This window comes from Metopolophium dirhodum, chromosome 5, assembly GCF_019925205.1.
Source record: "Metopolophium dirhodum isolate CAU chromosome 5, ASM1992520v1, whole genome shotgun sequence".
NCBI classification, from domain to species: Eukaryota; Metazoa; Arthropoda; class Insecta; order Hemiptera; family Aphididae; genus Metopolophium; species Metopolophium dirhodum.
Window position 1 is genome coordinate 14,609,284 of NC_083564.1, and position 18,630 is coordinate 14,627,913.

Below are 18,630 nucleotides of genomic sequence, written 5' to 3' on the forward strand. Positions count from 1 at the left end.
TTAGGACTTAAATATTAGCAGTAATCTTGTTCCTTTTACAAAATGTTTTTTAATTATTTTTAATTTAATTTACATTTATACGTTTGGCATTTATCCCAAAGTGATCTCTGAATAATAATTCAATGATTCAATTTAATAGTTACATTATATGGATTATAAAAACTACAGTTTCCAGCTTCTACTACAACATTATTTTATGTTTTTAAATTTTTAAATTCAGTCTGCACCTTGTGTCGGTGATTTTACACGTAATATAATAAAATTGATACTAGTGATGAGTAGGTACCTGATTGTTTCATCAAATTATTTACACGATTTCAATAAAAATATCTATGAAAATTACTAAAAAAAAAATTGAAGGAGGGTGTTGGCGCCGGCAGGCAAAAGCATTTTAGAAAACCAAAAAAAATGTGGAAAAGATGTTACTGTAGGAAAACACATTAAAAAGTACCTACAAACTAAAATGCCCAGAATCTTAAAGAGAAAAAACTAATAGAAATATTTAGTTCAATCAAAAAGGTTTATTCATAGAGCACCAAGTTATCATTGTTCAAATCTATACAAAAAAATCAACTAGTCAGATAACTAAAAAAAAAAAATTGAAAGAGGGTGTTGGCGCCCGCAGGCAAATGCATTCTAGAAAACCAAAAAAAAAAAATGTGGAAAAATGTTACTGTAGGAATACACATTACAAAGTACAAACTAAAATGCTCAGAATCTTAAAAAGAAAAAAAAATTAGTTCATTAAACAAGGATTATTCAAGAGGTACTAGATTGTCAATGTTTAAAATATTTGGGTCGAGTTTAAATCCTAAAAAAAAAATTGAAGGAGGGTGTTGGCGCCCGCAGGCAAATGCATTTAAGGAAACCAAAAAAAAATTTTGAAAAAACTATTCAAAATATTTAGTTCATTAAACAATGATTATTCATGGGGCACCAAGTTATCAATTTACAAGTCAATACAAAATATTCAACTAGAGTTAAAAACATAAAAAAAAAAATTGAAGGGAGGTGTTGGCGCCCGCAGGCAAATAGATTTTATAAAACAAAAAAAAAATTTAGAAAAAACTATTCAAAATATTTAGTTCATTAAAGAATGATAATTCATGGGGCACCAAGTTATCAATTTACAAGTCAATACAAAATATTCAACTAGAGTTACAGTACTAAAAAAAAAAAATTGAAAGGAGGTGTTGGCGCCCGCAGGCAAATAGATTTTAGAAAACAAAAAAAAATTTGGAAAAAATTTGACTGTATGATTCACATTACAAAGTTCAAACTAAAACATCCCGAAACTTAAACAGAAAAAACTATTTAAAATATTTAGTTCATTAAAGAATGATTATTCATGGGGCACCAAATTGTCAATGTTTAATAAATTTGGCTAGAGTTAAAAACATAAAAAAAAAAAAATTGAAGGGAGGTGTTGGCGCCCGCAGGCAAATAGATTTTAAAAAACAAGAAAAAAATTTGGAAAAAAATTTAGAAAAAACTATTCAAAATATTTAGTTCATTAAAGAATGATTATTCATGGGGCACCAAGTTATCAATTTACAAGTCAATACAAAACATTCAACTGGAGTAACAGTACTTAAAAAAAAATTTGAAGGGAGGTGTTGGCGCCCGCAGGCAAATAGATTTTATAAAACAAAAAAAAAATTTAGAAAAAACTATTCAAAATATTTAGTTCATTAAACAATGATAATTCATGGGGCACCAAGTTATCAATTTACAAGTCAATACAAAATATTCAACTAGAGTTACAGTACTAAAAAAAAAAAATTGAAAGGAGGTGTTGGCGCCCGCAGGCAAATAGATTTTAGAAAACAAAAAAAAATTTGGAAAAAATTTGACTGTATGATACACATTACAAAGTTCAAACTAAAACATCCCGAAACTTAAACAGAAAAAACTATTTAAAATATTTAGTTCATTAAAGAATGATTATTCATGGGGCACCAAATTGTCAATGTTTAAAATATTTGGCTAGAGTTAATAACATAAAAAAAAAAAATTGAAGGGAGGTGTTGGCGCCCGCAGGCAAATAGATCTTAGAAAACAAAAAAAAAATTTGGAAAAAAATTTAGAAAAAACTATTCAAACTATTTAGTTCATTAAAGAATGATTATTCATGGGGCACCAAGTTATCAATTTACAAGTCAATACAAAATATTCAACTAGAGTTAAAAACATAAAAAAAAAAAAAATTGAAGGGAGGTGTTGGCGCCCGCAGGCAAATAGATTTTAGAAAACAAAAAAAAAATTTGGAAAAAATTTGACTGTATGATACACATTACAAAGTCCAAACTAAAACGTCCCGAAACTTAAACAGAAAAAACTATTTAAAATATTTAGTTCATTAAAGAATGATTATTCATGGGGCACCAAATTGTCAATGTTTAATAAATTTGGCTAGAGTTAAAAACATAAAAAAAAAAAAATTGAAGGGAGGTGTTGGCACCCGCAGGCAAATAGATTTTAGAAAACAAAAAAAAAATTTGGAAAAAATTTGACTGTATGATACACATTACAAAGTCCAAACTAAAACGTCCCGAAACTTAAACAGAAAAAACTATTTAAAATATTTAGTTCATTAAAGAATGATTATTCATGGGGCACCAAATTGTCAATGTTTAATAAATTTGGCTAGAGTTAAAAACATAAAAAAAAAAAAAATGAAGGGAGGTGTTGGCACCCGCAGGCAAATAGATTTTAAAAAACAAGAAAAAAATTTGGAAAAAAATTTAGAAAAAACTATTCAAAATATTTAGTTCATTAAAGAATGATTATTCATGGGGCACCAAGTTATCAATTTACAAGTCAATACAAAACATTCAACTGGAGTAACAGTACTTAAAAAAAAATTTGAAGGGAGGTGTTGGCGCCCGCAGGCAAATAGATTTTATAAAACAAAAAAAAAATTTAGAAAAAACTATTCAAAATATTTAGTTCATTAAAGAATGATTATTCATGGGGCACCAAGTTATCAATTTACAAGTCAATACAAAATATTCAACTAGAGTTAAAAACATAAAAAAAAAAAAAATTGAAGGGAGGTGTTGGCGCCCGCAGGCAAATAGATTTTAGAAAACAAAAAAAAAATTTGGAAAAAATTTGACTGTATGATACACATTACAAAGTCCAAACTAAAACGTCCCGAAACTTAAACAGAAAAAACTATTTAAAATATTTAGTTCATTAAAGAATGATTATTCATGGGGCACCAAATTGTCAATGTTTAATAAATTTGGCTAGAGTTAAAAACATAAAAAAAAAAAAATTGAAGGGAGGTGTTGGCACCCGCAGGCAAATAGATTTTAAAAAACAAGAAAAAAATTTGGAAAAAAATTTAGAAAAAACTATTCAAAATATTTAGTTCATTAAAGAATGATTATTCATGGGGCACCAAGTTATCAATTTACAAGTCAATACAAAACATTCAACTGGAGTAACAGTACTTAAAAAAAAATTTGAAGGGAGGTGTTGGCGCCCGCAGGCAAATAGATTTTATAAAACAAAAAAAAAATTTAGAAAAAACTATTCAAAATATTTAGTTCATTAAACAATGATTATTCATGGGGCACCAAGTTATCAATTTACAAGTCAATACAAAATATTCAACTAGAGTTACAGTACTAAAAAAAAAAAATTGAAAGGAGGTGTTGGCGCTCGCAGGCAAATAGATTTTAGAAACCAAAAAAAAAAATTGGAAAAAATTTTTGGATACAAAAAAAAAATTTATATAAATTATATTGTGGGAATACACATTACAAACATAAAACTAAAATCTCCAAAATCTTAAACAGAAAAAATTATTCAAAATATTTAGTTCATTAAAGAATGATTATTCATGGGGCACCAAATTGTCAATGTTTAAAATATTTGGCTAGAGTTAAAAACATAAAAAAAAAAATTGAAGGGAGGTGTTGGCGCCCGCAGGCAAATAGATTTTATAAAACAAAAAAAAAATTTAGAAAAAACTATTCAAAATATTTAGTTCATTAAACAATGATTATTCATGGGGCACCAAATTGTCAATGTTTAAAATATTTGGCTAGAGTTAAAAACATAAAAAAAAAAATTGAAGGGAGGTGTTGGCGCCCGCAGGCAAATAGATTTTAGAAAACAAAAAAAAATTTGGAAAAAATTTGACTGTATGATATACATTACAAAGTTCAAACTAAAACATCCCGAAACTTAAACAGAAAAAACTATTTAAAATATTTAGTTCATTAAAGAATGATTATTCATGGGGCACCAAATTGTCAATGTTTAAAATATTTGGCTAGAGTTAATAACATAAAAAAAAAAAATTGAAGGGAGGTGTTGGCGCCCGCAGGCAAATAGATCTTAGAAAACAAAAAAAAAATTTAGAAAAAACTATTCAAAATATTTAGTTCATTAAACAATGATAATTCATGGGGCACCAAGTTATCAATTTACAAGTCAATACAAAATATTCAACTAGAGTTACAGTACTAAAAAAAAAAAATTGAAAGGAGGTGTTGGCGCCCGCAGGCAAATAGATTTTAGAAAACAAAAAAAAATTTGGAAAAAATTTGACTGTATGATACACATTACAAAGTTCAAACTAAAACATCCCGAAACTTAAACAGAAAAAACTATTTAAAATATTTAGTTCATTAAAGAATGAATATTCATGGGGCACCAAATTGTCAATGTTTAAAATATTTGGCTAGAGTTAATAACATAAAAAAAAAAAATTGAAGGGAGGTGTTGGCGCCCGCAGGCAAATAGATCTTAGAAAACAAAAAAAAAATTTGGAAAAAAATTTAGAAAAAACTATTCAAACTATTTAGTTCATTAAAGAATGATTATTCATGGGGCACCAAGTTATCAATTTACAAGTCAATACAAAATATTCAACTAGAGTTAAAAACATAAAAAAAAAAAATTGAAGGGAGGTGTTGGCGCCCGCAGGCAAATAGATTTTATAAAACAAAAAAAAAATTTAGAAAAAACTATTCAAAATATTTAGATCATTAAAGAATGATTATTCATGGGGCACCAATAGTTATCAATTTTCAAGTCAATACAAAATATTCAACTAGAGTTACAGTACTAAAAAAAAAAATTGAAGGGAGGTGTTGGCACCCGCAGGCAAATAGATTTTAGAAAACAAAAAAAAAATTTGGAAAAAATTTGACTGTATGATACACATTACAAAGTCCAAACTAAAACATCCCGAAACTTAAACAGAAAAAACTATTTAAAATATTTAGTTCATTAAAGAATGATTATTCATGGGGCACCAAATTGTCAATGTTTAATAAATTTGGCTAGAGTTAAAAACATAAAAAAAAAAAATTGAAGGGAGGTGTGGGCGCCCGCAGGCAAATAGATTTTAAAAAACAAGAAAAAAATTTGGAAAAATATTTAGAAAAAACTATTCAAAATATTTAGTTCATTAAAGAATGATTATTCATGGGGCACCAATAGTTATCAATTTTCAAGTCAATACAAAATATTCAACTAGAGTTACAGTACTAAAAAAAAAAATTGAAGGGTGGTGTTGGCGCCCGCAGGCAAATAGATTTTAGAAAACAAAAAAAAAAATTGGAAAAAATTTTTGGATACAAAAAAAAAATTTATATAAATTATATTGTGGGAACACGCTTTAGGAGTACACGGTTACTCAACGTACTCCCAGGTTTAGCCGGTTAATCTTGAAAAATATTTATACAAAAAAATCTACGTGTGAAATAACACTAAACAAAAGAATACGCTGGAAGCTAAATACTGCAATACATAATATGAACTACAATCCAAAAACTAGGTATTGTTTACATTATAATAATACGAACAGTTATTATGATCAGAGGTGTATCACCGTAATATATGTATTAGAAAATGTATAAAAACGAATGTAATTTATTTATAAAGGATGCAAAAAAATTAAATCAGAAAAAGGTCCTGCACGGACTCTATTATGTGATTGTAATTTATGAAGGACATAAAATAATGTTTAATTTAAAATAATATTGTATTTGGCTAGGTCTACAGTCAATATTAAATAACAAACTATAAAGTCTAAATGCAAATAAAAACATAGTCAGATATCTGTTTTAGTCTTTGTAAATATGTGCGGAAAAAAATTAGATTTAGTACAATGTAAAAAAATGTGGAAAGAAAACCCTGAGAATTCTTTGACAGTAGGATAATAAAACACAATACTATATATTAAATTAAAACTATTGATTTTATACATTTTCTATTTACAAAAGCTCATAAGTATTGAAAACCTTATAAAATCCTAAAAAAATTATATTTTGTTATATTTTAAAATACATTTTATAATTTGTTGTGTTAAAAAAATCATTATTTAATGTTAACTGTATTTAAGTTTTTAATAACTATACTGGTACAACTCTAGCTGACAGTCTTTAAGACCGTGTTAAAAACTATAATAATTAGTTAACGTCTAATTTACTGTCCTATCCTAACCTAACCTAACATAACCAAATTAATCATATTTAAATATTTTCTTTCATTGTTATGTTTACAATATCGAATACCTTTATAGTTAGTAGGAAAAGATTATCGCAAAGCTCACGACCAGTGATTGTAGTCGTCTATCATTACCATAGCTTCAACTAACCTTAGGTTTACCAAACTAGCCTTCTAATGACTAATTACATTAGGACACTTTGAATAAAAAGTTCCTGAGTTGCAGGTTGCCGAACTTATAAGTGATTGATTATCAAGTTGATCCTTAGATTGTTGACACCTTAGTTCCCCTCGAAGACCGCTGGTAAGACTATTACCATATACTATTATGTCCTATCCATTATGTTATATCTATATTATCTATGATGGAGCCATACCCAGCTCACTCGTGTAAACAATTTGAAGCACATAAAAGCGATTAACGCAGTGATTATTTCAGGGGGGTGACCGGGGGGGTAATACCCCCCCCGGAGAAAAATGTTTACCCCCCCGAAAAAAAGTATGACATTATTACGTAAATAGTATATTATGGTGCGATTATATATAAAACGAGTTATCGATGAATTGTCAGTTATTTCGTGCGAAGATGATATAATAAATAAATATTTAATATAATAATATCATGGGTATTACTTTTTCGTACATCAATATAGTCAATTAATGTGTACCGATAATAATCGTAATCTATATATTATTAAATTGTTCGTCAATATAATCGATTTTAGATAAGTACCTATCGCATGTGGGTAATTTTTAAAGCGTGCTGATGTCTGTCGACTGTCAGTGTAGTGGATTACGCATTTAAGACTACGTCAAACTGCATTTAGTTGATTTATATTGTTTTTGGTTATTTTTCAACGCATTTTGGTTGGTAATTAAACTTTTAACCAACAGTTAACTTCCACTATGACAAAACGAAAAAATAATCCTATATTAGATATGTATCGGAAAAAACCTAACCTTCACCGGCTTCACCCACTGAAATAATTGAAGATCAAGAAGATCAAAGTATTCGTAAAGTATTAAAAAATTATTCTTATCAAAAAAATTGGGAAAAATCGTTTAACTGGCTATATTATAATATTAAAAAGGGTGGGGCTTTTTGTAAGGTATGTGAAAAATTTCTTAGTAGTAATCATAGTGCTTTACAAAAATCAAAAGGTATTTTTATATGTACTCCATTTATAAATTATCGAAAAGCTACTGGTAAAACTGGTAAACTCTTAAAACACGCTAATTCAGAAAATCATGCTAAAGCTTTAGCTTTGAATGAATTATTTTTACATGGAAAAAATGAACCTATACATACACAAATGATCCAACAAAGTAATTCAGAAAAAAAATCTGATACCAATAAATTGAGCTTAAAATAATATTTTTACTTCTCTTAATTATTTACTTCTAAGGCATACCCCCTTGAAAATTTAGGATACCCCCCCGGGATAGAAGGTCTGAAATAAACACTGGATTAACGAGTCTCTATTAATGATAATATGAAATCCCAGACCTGTCCCCCATACTCTGATATTAAGAGCCCAGCCCACCTTCATATTCTCTATGCAAAAAGTAAATTTAAGACAAATTTGTAAATCAATGCACAGTCTCTCTATTGTACTAATATTTGTGATTTCATTAATTTTCAGTATTTTGTATAATTAGTAATAATTAGTAAACCTAACCTACTGAGGCGACCTTGAGGCATTTCCTTTTAGGAAATTAATTAAATCCTCAAACATCTTAATTCAAGAGTTTGTAACTAATACAATCATAATATAATATGAGTTTAGTACATTACGTAATATGTTTTTATAATATTTACTGTTAGTGAAATATTAAGTTTGTATTTCTAATATAATATATGTTATGATATTTATGGACGACACTTGCACCATGGTCCCTCGATATAGTAATGTGGCGACCCGGCACATCTCTTTTAGATAAATGATTAAATACTTAATCAAGTCTTCCAATTTACTAAACATTTATGTTTTGTAGATAATTTGAAGAAAAATTTAAAATTGAAGAAAGACTGTGTGAATTAACAAAATTTGTGGTATGAAATGTTTATTTGAACACCTGTTATAATGTATTATATTGAACTTAAGTTAATTTTTTATAATGTACTATAGTAAACATTTGAACGTTTATTACAATATACGTATATTATACATAGATTTCAAGTATGATTTTTTTTAGTTTTTTTTTTTGAAAGTTACCTACCTACTACCATACAAGACACTTTATTTTTATATTTTGAAGCAATATTATATGTTTTGGATTATTTAGATCTATATAAACTAAATTTCAGACCCATAGTTTAGTATTTAATGTTTGTATGATCAAAGTCGTGGAAAAAAATTTTATCAGACTCTACTAGAATGTTGTAGTTAAATTAAACTATAATATAGGTATGTGGAATAACAGTACCTAACCTTCTATTATAATTTGTTATGAATATAATATTTTAAGTAATAACTCAAATTTAGCACTTTTACAGTACTTAATACATTTTTCTAATATTTTAACAGAAATTATGGAGCTAAAAATATAGAAATACCTATATTATGTCACGGTCCATAGTTGATAGTTTTGTTTCATTTATAATAATAATGCTTTTTAATATACTTTTTCATAAATTAATATTTATTACAGTTGGCTTTTATGATTTGTTTGAACTATTAGTACGTATTTTTTTGGGGAGATCCCTATTATTACAACACCGTTACCAATATGCGTTTTTTTCTGGTTAGTTAATATAATTGCATGTTTTCATGATTTCTTCGTATTTATGCTTATTTTCTTAAAATGTTTTTATATTTTCGGTTCATACGTTACCTACCTACCAAGTGTGTAAATAAAGAATTTTTTTTGTAAACCAATTTGAATTATTATTTATTAATTTAAAAAAATTTTAATAAAAACGTTTTCATTCAGTATTTTTTTGAATATTTTATTATTTTTAATATTTTTGAATATTTCAGTGCATATATTTGCCTGTTTTTAGTGCATACATGCAGGCAAATATTTAACACTTAAGAGGATGTCAGATTTTTAGCGCACCATTTATTTCTCTCTCCGACCCACGCACAATCATTTTAGTGTTTTCTTAATCGTACATTTGGTATGCTATGCGTGGGTCAAAGATGGAAAACAAATAGTGCGCTGACATCCCAACCAGCAACAAGTTTACACGAGTGAGCTGGGTATGGCTCCATCATAGATAATAAAGATATGGATAGGACATAATGGTCTTATCAGCAGTCTTCGTCCTTCGAGGGGAACAATTGAGGCCAAATAAAGTATACTCATATCGAGTATCGACTATCAATATAAAGGAGCCTCAATTGCCTTCCACTCCGGGAACGCGGCCTCAAATGTATTTAACATAGGCGTGGACTATCCATGGTGTCAACAATCAGAGGATCAACTTGATAATCAAACACTTAAGTTCGGCAAACTGCAGCAACTCAGGATCTTTTTATTCTGCAAAGTGTCCTAATGAGTCATAAGAAGGTTAGTTAGGTAAACCTATGGTTAGTTGAAGCTAGTGGCCTTTGCAATTCAAGATCTTATCCTACGTATTCGGCATTGTTAACATAACTATTCTACCTTTACACTTTTTCTTCCCCCGTCTCTCACAGCTATATACAGGTTCAGCCACTCTCATTCCACACCTCCATATGATCGGTATTCTGTCTATCCATCTCTTCTTCAGTCTTCTCGCCCCTCATTTCCCATCTAAATTAACTAACTTCTATAGCCACTCTCACTATCTCTTATCATACAGTGGCCGAACCACCTAAACCTATTCTCTCTTGTTTTCACTACAATATGTACACTACCCTTAATTAATTAATTTCTTAGTCTATCCTCTTTTGTACCTTAACACCTTACTTATTATTCTCATATCTGCTACTCTCACTCCACTTACCTACCCTAACCTTACATTTCTTTTTCATCTTTCCCTTTCATACACCAAACATTCTGAAATCCTGTTGACCCATTTCCTTATCTTCGCCATATCACACACTTCCTAATTCCTATTCACTCAGTCTCTAGTTACCTACAAGTCATCGTACTTGATTATCGGTGAAAATATTTAAATATCATTGAGCGAATTCCCTACTCGAAAGAATTACTTAAAAAAATATCATACCTCACCAATTTTCTAATTTTGAACACGACTTTATTGATAGCCCGAATAGTTATATACCAGTATAGTTACAATACAAATATTGAACATTTTCGGGCAATACATCCCCTGATCAATTAACTATAATAAAAAAGTTCATTAACGATAAGGATTATTCAAGGGTATCCGATAATCAATGTTTAAAAAGTTTGGCTAGAGGTTAAATCATAAAAAAAAAATTGAAGAGGGTGTTGGCGCCCACAGGCAAATGCATTTTAGGAAACCAAAAAAAAATTTTGAATAAATTTAACTGTAGGAATACACATTACAAAGTACAAACTAAAATGCCCAGAATCTTAAACAGAAAAACTATTCAAAATATTTAGTTCATTAAAGAATGATCATTCATAGGGCACCAAGTTATCAATTTTCAAGTCAATACAAAATATTCAACAAGAGTTACATTAGTAAAAAAAAAATTGAAGGAGGGTGTTGGCGCCCGCAGGCAAATGCATTTTAGGAAACCAAAAAAAAAATTTGGATAAATTTAACTGTAGGAATACACATTACAAAGTACAAACTAAAATGCCCAGAATCTTAAACAGAAAAACTATTCAAAATATTTAGTTCATTAAAGAATGATCATTCATAGGGCACCAAGTTATCAATTTTCAAGTCAATACAAAATATTCAACTAGAGTTACAATACTAAAAAAAAAAAATTATATATACAAAAAAAACCTACTGAGAAATAAGAAAATACATACCCCGTGACGGAATCAAAATCTGCTACGAAACTTAGTCTTCGAAACACTGAAACGTTCACACATTTCAATCTGCTTATGATATATTATTCCCAGTTTGAAAATGTTCACTGACGAATACCATTTCTGAAATAACACGCATCTTATGCAGTAAAATGTTCTACAATATTCTAATGACCTAGTTACAGTCTACAGATATTATATAAACCTACCAATAAATACCTAATATTAATTTTTATTACACAGAGTTTGTATTTTTAAATGTTGTATTCAAGGATTTATTAGTTTTATTTTTATACCTAACAAAAATTACATTTATTCACAAGTCAGTTATCAACTAGAACTCGACTACGACTAAGACAGCGTTTGGATTGTTTGGACTGGCGTATAATTTATTATTATTATACATTGCGCCTTTGGTAGGCAGTAGTAAACGTATTTGCTTCTACCTTACTTAGTTAACAGATTTTCCACGACAATAAATATTTAATTCAAGTCTAAAAAGTAAATGTAAGACCAAAATAATATAAAAACAAATTTACGCATAAACATCGACTCTTCCAGTGAAACCTAGCTGTACCTAGTTGTAGGCAAAGTATTATAGTTTCAGGTATTTTTCATAATTTTTGCACACCTATAAAAACTGGATTTTAAAAATTACTCTACGTCTAGCGGTTATATAAGTTTGTCTGACAATAAATATTTACATTAGGTCTACCGCCTCAACAGAATAGAAGGACAAGACTTACGTAATTATTTATTCTTCCGGCGAAACGCGTTCCCTTCGAGTGTATAATATTGTCTAGTGTCAGAGCTGTGCATCTCCGCCAAGGAAAATGCAGCGCGCGTCTTCATATCTCTGATCCAAAAGTTCAGTCTGGAAGTATTGAGATTAATGACATTTATAAAAATAGGCACCTAGTTTAATAACCAGAATGGAACGAAATATGTGAGTACGTATTGGAATCGCTGTTCGTCTCAGACGATTGTCATTTGCCATAGATTATTTATAATTATAACCTCACCGTCCTAATCATAGAAAATAGGTATATATATGGTCCTAACCGATGGATGATGGATATTTTTACATTATCTTCAAAAAAACATTTATTAGTTTCTATGCGGTAAATTGAATTCAAATTTACAATATAGATAACGGTTTTTTTACTTGGTAACCATTTATTTATTACTTGGTTTATTAACAAATTCTAATTGATTTAAAATAGTAATTAAATAAAAATAGTTTTATTGATCCCAATACTTAAAAATAATGTTTCAAATAAAATAATAAAAAGAATTTAAGAAATACCTATTAATTAATATGTATTACCTAAATAACAAAATAACTAAATAAATTCGTGTTTTTTTTTAAACATTTTCACGCCTCCTCTCTTACGAAATTGTGTCACTTCTCCTTAGAGTAGCATAGGAGGTTATGAACACTTGAAATTGTGCATGTTAAAAAATCAGCCATATCCTCCTCCCCTCCCCCCCCCCCTTGACAAAATCATTTGACTCATTTAGCTACTTTTTGAATTAAGAACGTTACATTGAACATACAAAACGGTACCTACCTACATAATAGTTATCAACCTAAAACGTTAAGTTATAAATAGGACGTAGATTTAAATGCATTAAAAACAAGAAAAATGCCTTAAAATATTTGACTTCAACCCATATAAATGTTCTAATTTCATTTTTCAATTCGTTGATAATATATGAAACGAATTCTTTGCTTGGAAAGCAATGTCATAGAAAATTCAGAAAATGCAGTTTATATTTAAATCCGTGGCCTAATTATAAATAATAATTTCTGATGCATTGATGCTGAAGAGTGAGGGCGGTGGACAATCAGCCGTACCGAAATCTAACATCTCAAACACTTAATATAAACAATTTTTCACACACGCGTCATGGTATGAAAATAAAAAATATTTATAATTCATATTTATACCGATTTATGCCGATCTTCTATATTAATAATAATTATAAATATATAGCAATAACAAATCATTTTTGAATAGCGGCCCACCGGGAAAGTTCCAAGTATCCCGCCGGCTCAGTCCGCCCCTGGTTCATATTGTAACCAAAAAATCTATTATAAACACAGTTACTTTTTACAGATATTATAAGTTAAAATTTGGACGAAATTACATATTAAAACCAAGAATAACGATTTTAGTTATTTTGTTGTAATTTAAAAATAGTAGGTATTCGCGGATTTATGAAACTTTTAGAGTATATTATTATAATTTATATACACGATGACACTTTCAAATGTAATTTTTTGGGCAAAAATGACTTTAACCTACTATATTGTAGGTATTAATGCCTAATAGTAAAAGAAATTACTTTAATCTCAGTATAATTTATTAGTTAACGATGTCTTTGCTCAGAATCGTTTTTCGTTTGTTCGTTTTGTATTTTAATAATTAATAACATATATATATTAAGTACCTTATATAGGTAAGCTCCTATTAATTATAATTATTCTACGAACAGGGACTGGAAAAACGACGACGACGTTTATATCTCGCGTATTTTATACATTTCTGGTTCGGAACTAAAATATGCGCATACAACACTTGGATAGCACATTTTTCGTGACATTAAATATTTATTTTAAGTCTTAAACGTAAATTTAAGCCCCAAAATAATATAAAAACAAACTTACTTTAATTATCGACTCTTTCGGCGGAATCCGTGACGTGTGTGAACTGCGACGCCCATGAGGAAACGCTCCAGATTACAGAACTTAGAATATTGTAATTTATGAAAAATAAAATTGCACGAAACGCAGTAAGTTTTTTGCTCATGTTTTCTTTGCTTATTGAAATTTTAGAATTTTTAATCGACTGTGTCTCCTGCAACGATTTTGAGATTTGCCATAGATAAATAAATAAAATGATATCGATATTATACTAGGTACGTCAATATGATGAATCCACGGATATTATATAATGCGACTTTTTATATCAAAGAGTTCCGTGTTAAGGACCAATTTGTTTATTGAAATTTGATATGACAATAAAACCAAAATAGTTTATAATTTTGAATTTGAATTATAATAATATGATATAGGTATTATTTAAATTATTATTTTAGTTTATTTATTTTAATCACCTGATTAAGGTGGTGAATAGATATCAGAAGCACAAGAATTTTTTTATAAGAGTATATTGTATTTTATGAATTATTAAATAAAAATGTGATGACTGGATTTTAGAGTTAACATAAAGCCATAAACGTATACTGTAAATTCATCAAATACCATAATACCAACTAGATTTCTAAAACTCTAAGTATATAATTTTAGATTCTGAGCGGATCGATGACTGTATTAATTTTATAATGATGTGTTCTTTATTTTTTTAATATTTTCAATTATTTTTTCTTGTGGTCTGTGTAAATATATTTTTGGTGTTTTAAGGCTGCTGTAAGATCAATTTATGAGAATCCTTGCATTTAATTGTTAGGATTATTTGATATGAATAATTATTTTATAGAAGGTACTTATTTATAGGTAAGTCGATCAGAAACTATATTTACACTGAATAATGTTAATAGTAAAAAGCTATTAAAATAACTATTATTTGTATTTATTTGTTAATAATAATTAAAACTTAAATATTAGCAGTAATCTTGTTCCTTTCACAAAATGTTTTTTAATTATTTTTACGAAGACGGCCTCGCGTATTTTATACATTGCGCTTTTGGGATTAAACTTATATATGCTTCTACGTAACCCAGTTAACAGATTGTCCGTGGCAATAAATATTTAATTTAAGCCTAAAAAGTAAATGTAAAATAGTAATAATATGAAAACAAACTTACGCGTAAGCATCGACTCTTCCGGTGAAACCTAGCTAGAGTGCCGCCGCCGCCGAAGAAACTATCTTTATCCATCTTCATCTCGCTCTGAACTGAAACTTGAAAGTATCAAAATATATTATGAAAATAACCTGAATACCTGATCATAACGAAATGTGTGAGTTTGTGTTAGAACTTACAATATAATGTATACGGCTCATAACTGTCGGTCTATATCGATGGCTTATTACTTATTTGTTCACTGAAATTATTAAAATTGTTTATCGTCGCCGACGAATGTCGACAATTGACGATTGCCATAGATATTATAAAATATATTATTTACTATGATAAATCCATAGAACTTTATATTATACTAAGTATCTATACAGTCTATTGATAAATATTAAATCGTATGTACTTTTACAGAAAGTACTTTGTGATCAGCAATGTACCTATTCTGGTTATCTATTTCAGTTATAGTTCGCATGCCAAATTTAACTGTGCGAAACTGGTCCGCAAGTTTAGTCCGACATTTTATTATTCGAATGCATTATCCCACCAGTTCCTCTAGACACAGTGTTTGAGAAGTTATATTTTTTTGGTACCTAATTAAATTACAATATGAATTATTATAAGTTACCTATGTAGGTACTTGTCCAAAACTCGACTACCGGGATTTAAATAAAAAAATGTGATTTATAGGTAATCTATTGGCTATTGATCTATTATAAAATAGAAATTTAACCTACCAATAATATCCAATTATCAAAATCCATTTTAGTTTTTGGTGTAACTTTAAGTCGAATTATCGTAGATAGCTCCCACATAGCATGCAAATGTTAAATAAACATAAAATCAAAGTAGGCAAGTCAATGTTTAACCCTGAATAAGTATTGCCAACCAATTGGATATCAACTAAATTAATGTTAATTTAACACACTATAAATATGAAATGACATGGAACTCAATATGAAATAAGTATATATACTTAAAGGTTTAAAAAACCTTTAATCGCCAAGGTTCGTTAAGTACTCTTTAAACATTCCTTTATATTGTATAATATTGAATAGATATTCTTTTAACACCAATCAACCGTTCATATAACTTTTTTCACCTCCAATAAATGTTTGTTGAATATTGAGCAGATCGTCGGTTTTTAACTAAAATATTCTAAAAAATAATTATATAGGTATATTTACAGCAATTTTTATACAATTAATTAATAGAATATTTACAGCAATTTTTATACAATTAATTAATAGAATATTTTATAATTAAAATGTAAACTTAATAATTGCATAAAATTTATCTTTATTATTTCAAAAATATTCAAAATATTTAATGTATTACATATTCAACATATATTGTTAGGCCCTATAACAATATAATAATAGTAAAACATAATGTACCTATACATTTATTTAGAATATAATATAATAGTATATATATAGTTGAATATGATATAACTAAAAGGCAAACCTAGCCTAGCTATATTATATTGTACATAATAATTACAAAATTAAATGATATTCATATTCAATGAAACATTTCTTTTTTCTTTTTTATGTTGAATGGTGCTTGAATGAGATAATACTTAATGTATTTTTCAATTTCATCGGTCGATGATTCATTATTCAATCGTTTAATTGATTTAACAGCATCTGAACAATAAAACAAATAACAATAATAATTATAAAAACAAAAATTAATAATTGCATTTTAATGGTAGAAGGCATATTATTATAATATATTAAACACATATTCATATTCCATCCATTAAACTCATATAGACCGGCATATATGGACGGAGTTCATGTAAAGGGGGACAAGTCAAAAACAGCTACTTTTCAGGAGATAAAAAAAACACCATAAAATGTTATTAAATGCTTTAAATTGGAATCGGTTTTAATATATATATTTATTAAAATATTATACATTTTTTAAAATTATTTACAGGAACTCAAATAGTTTTTATCAATATTTTTAATGACTTATACCGTTTAGCATTTAAAATTAATAATAAAACGACTTATCTCCTTTCTCATATGTGACTTGTCACCATTGTCATCAATACAATTTTAATTTTATGACTTGTTACTATTATCATCTTTAATATTTTAATAGAATGACTTATAATATTGTAGGTACCTACTATTTGTATTAATAACTTTCATCTCTATCAAGTTTAGGTTTTTAAAATATATTATAACAATAATTTGTATGTTATTTTCTTATAGGTAATGAATAAAAACAGTTTATCGAGAACAATTAATACGTAATAATATATATGATATATTTTGTTTATTCATATTATAAACAATTTAAACAACAAAAACAAATGTTAACTAAATTATAATAAAAAGTAAGGAAATAAAAAAAACAAAAACAAACTTTAACTAAATTGTAATAAAAAGTATAAGGATAATATACTAAATAGTAAATACTTATTAACTACCAACTTTTCTTTATAGATAGTAATAATATTATCTCCAACCTTTGAGAATATTATAATAACTATAATATACATTTTAAAATCAAATAACATTAAAATATTACCTATATATGTATAAATAATAGGATCGCTTGATTGCACAACATTTACTTTGGTACCTACATAAATATTAATTATTTAAAAATATTATAAAATATAATATCTAATGCTAAATTTAAATGTCTTCTTCGTCAGAAATAATAGGATCAGTAATTGCTTTGGTTTTTAAATTAATATAAAACTGATGGAACACTTCAGGTATTAGTGGTAATAGAGATATGAGATCTTTTTTTTTTTCGTTAGTAATTGGTAACTCTTCATTGCAGGCCATAAGTAGATCATTATGTATTACTTTTTTACGAGACAGGTCGAGTTTTAAAAACTCGCTATCTTCTTTTAGTGTTGTTTTGTAAGAAACAATATTTTTTTCTTGTTTCACATATCTAAGCCATTTTACCTCTCTAAACACAAATTTTTCTCCGATCGTATTGTTTTTTGCCATCTTATATTTTGTTTTAAGTAAATTGTTGAAGTTATAAAAATCATTTTGATTCATGTCTTTTACATTAAATTTATTTTTTCCTGCCCAACGAATCATTTCTGTCCAGTTATTAGGATGATTTATAGGAGCTGAGTACCTTTTACGTGCTTTTTCTATCTTTGCATGGTCTGAATCACATTCCATGCGTGTATGACCAGGAACCAAAAATTTATGGTCAATCACATCGATTGACTCCTGGTTTTCTAAAAACCAAAGACACATGGCTATTAAGATACTATTTTTATTTTGGCCAGAACAGCAATCGCTATACATAATCACATGGTTAATTTCTGGCGAGAGTTCTTTTAAAAAATCAAAAACACATGATCCTATATCGTTTGCACCCCTTTTGGCAATTGGTTCACTCCAAATGTAGCAGGATAAAGTAGAAGTTTTCATATTGTGAACTGTGAGATTATAA

The 18,630-nt window shown here is 28.0% G+C and overlaps 1 protein-coding gene across 2 annotated transcripts in view; it reads right to left on the bottom strand.

Annotated features, from left to right (window-relative positions):
* Positions 1-14,261, bottom strand: part of LOC132945539 (uncharacterized) — a 36,655-nt gene extending 22,394 nt beyond the window's left edge. The window contains exons 1-3 of one of the 2 annotated variants that reach the window (XM_061015314.1): positions 14,039-14,261; positions 12,114-12,241; positions 11,368-11,490 (exon numbers count right to left, since the gene is read on the bottom strand). The gene's annotated coding sequence lies outside the window, so the exon portion shown is untranslated. The remainder of the gene's footprint in view (positions 1-11,367; positions 11,491-12,113; positions 12,242-14,038) is intronic. The other variant, XM_061015315.1, reaches the window with a different exon arrangement.
* Positions 14,262-18,630: the final 4,369 nt, after the last annotated feature.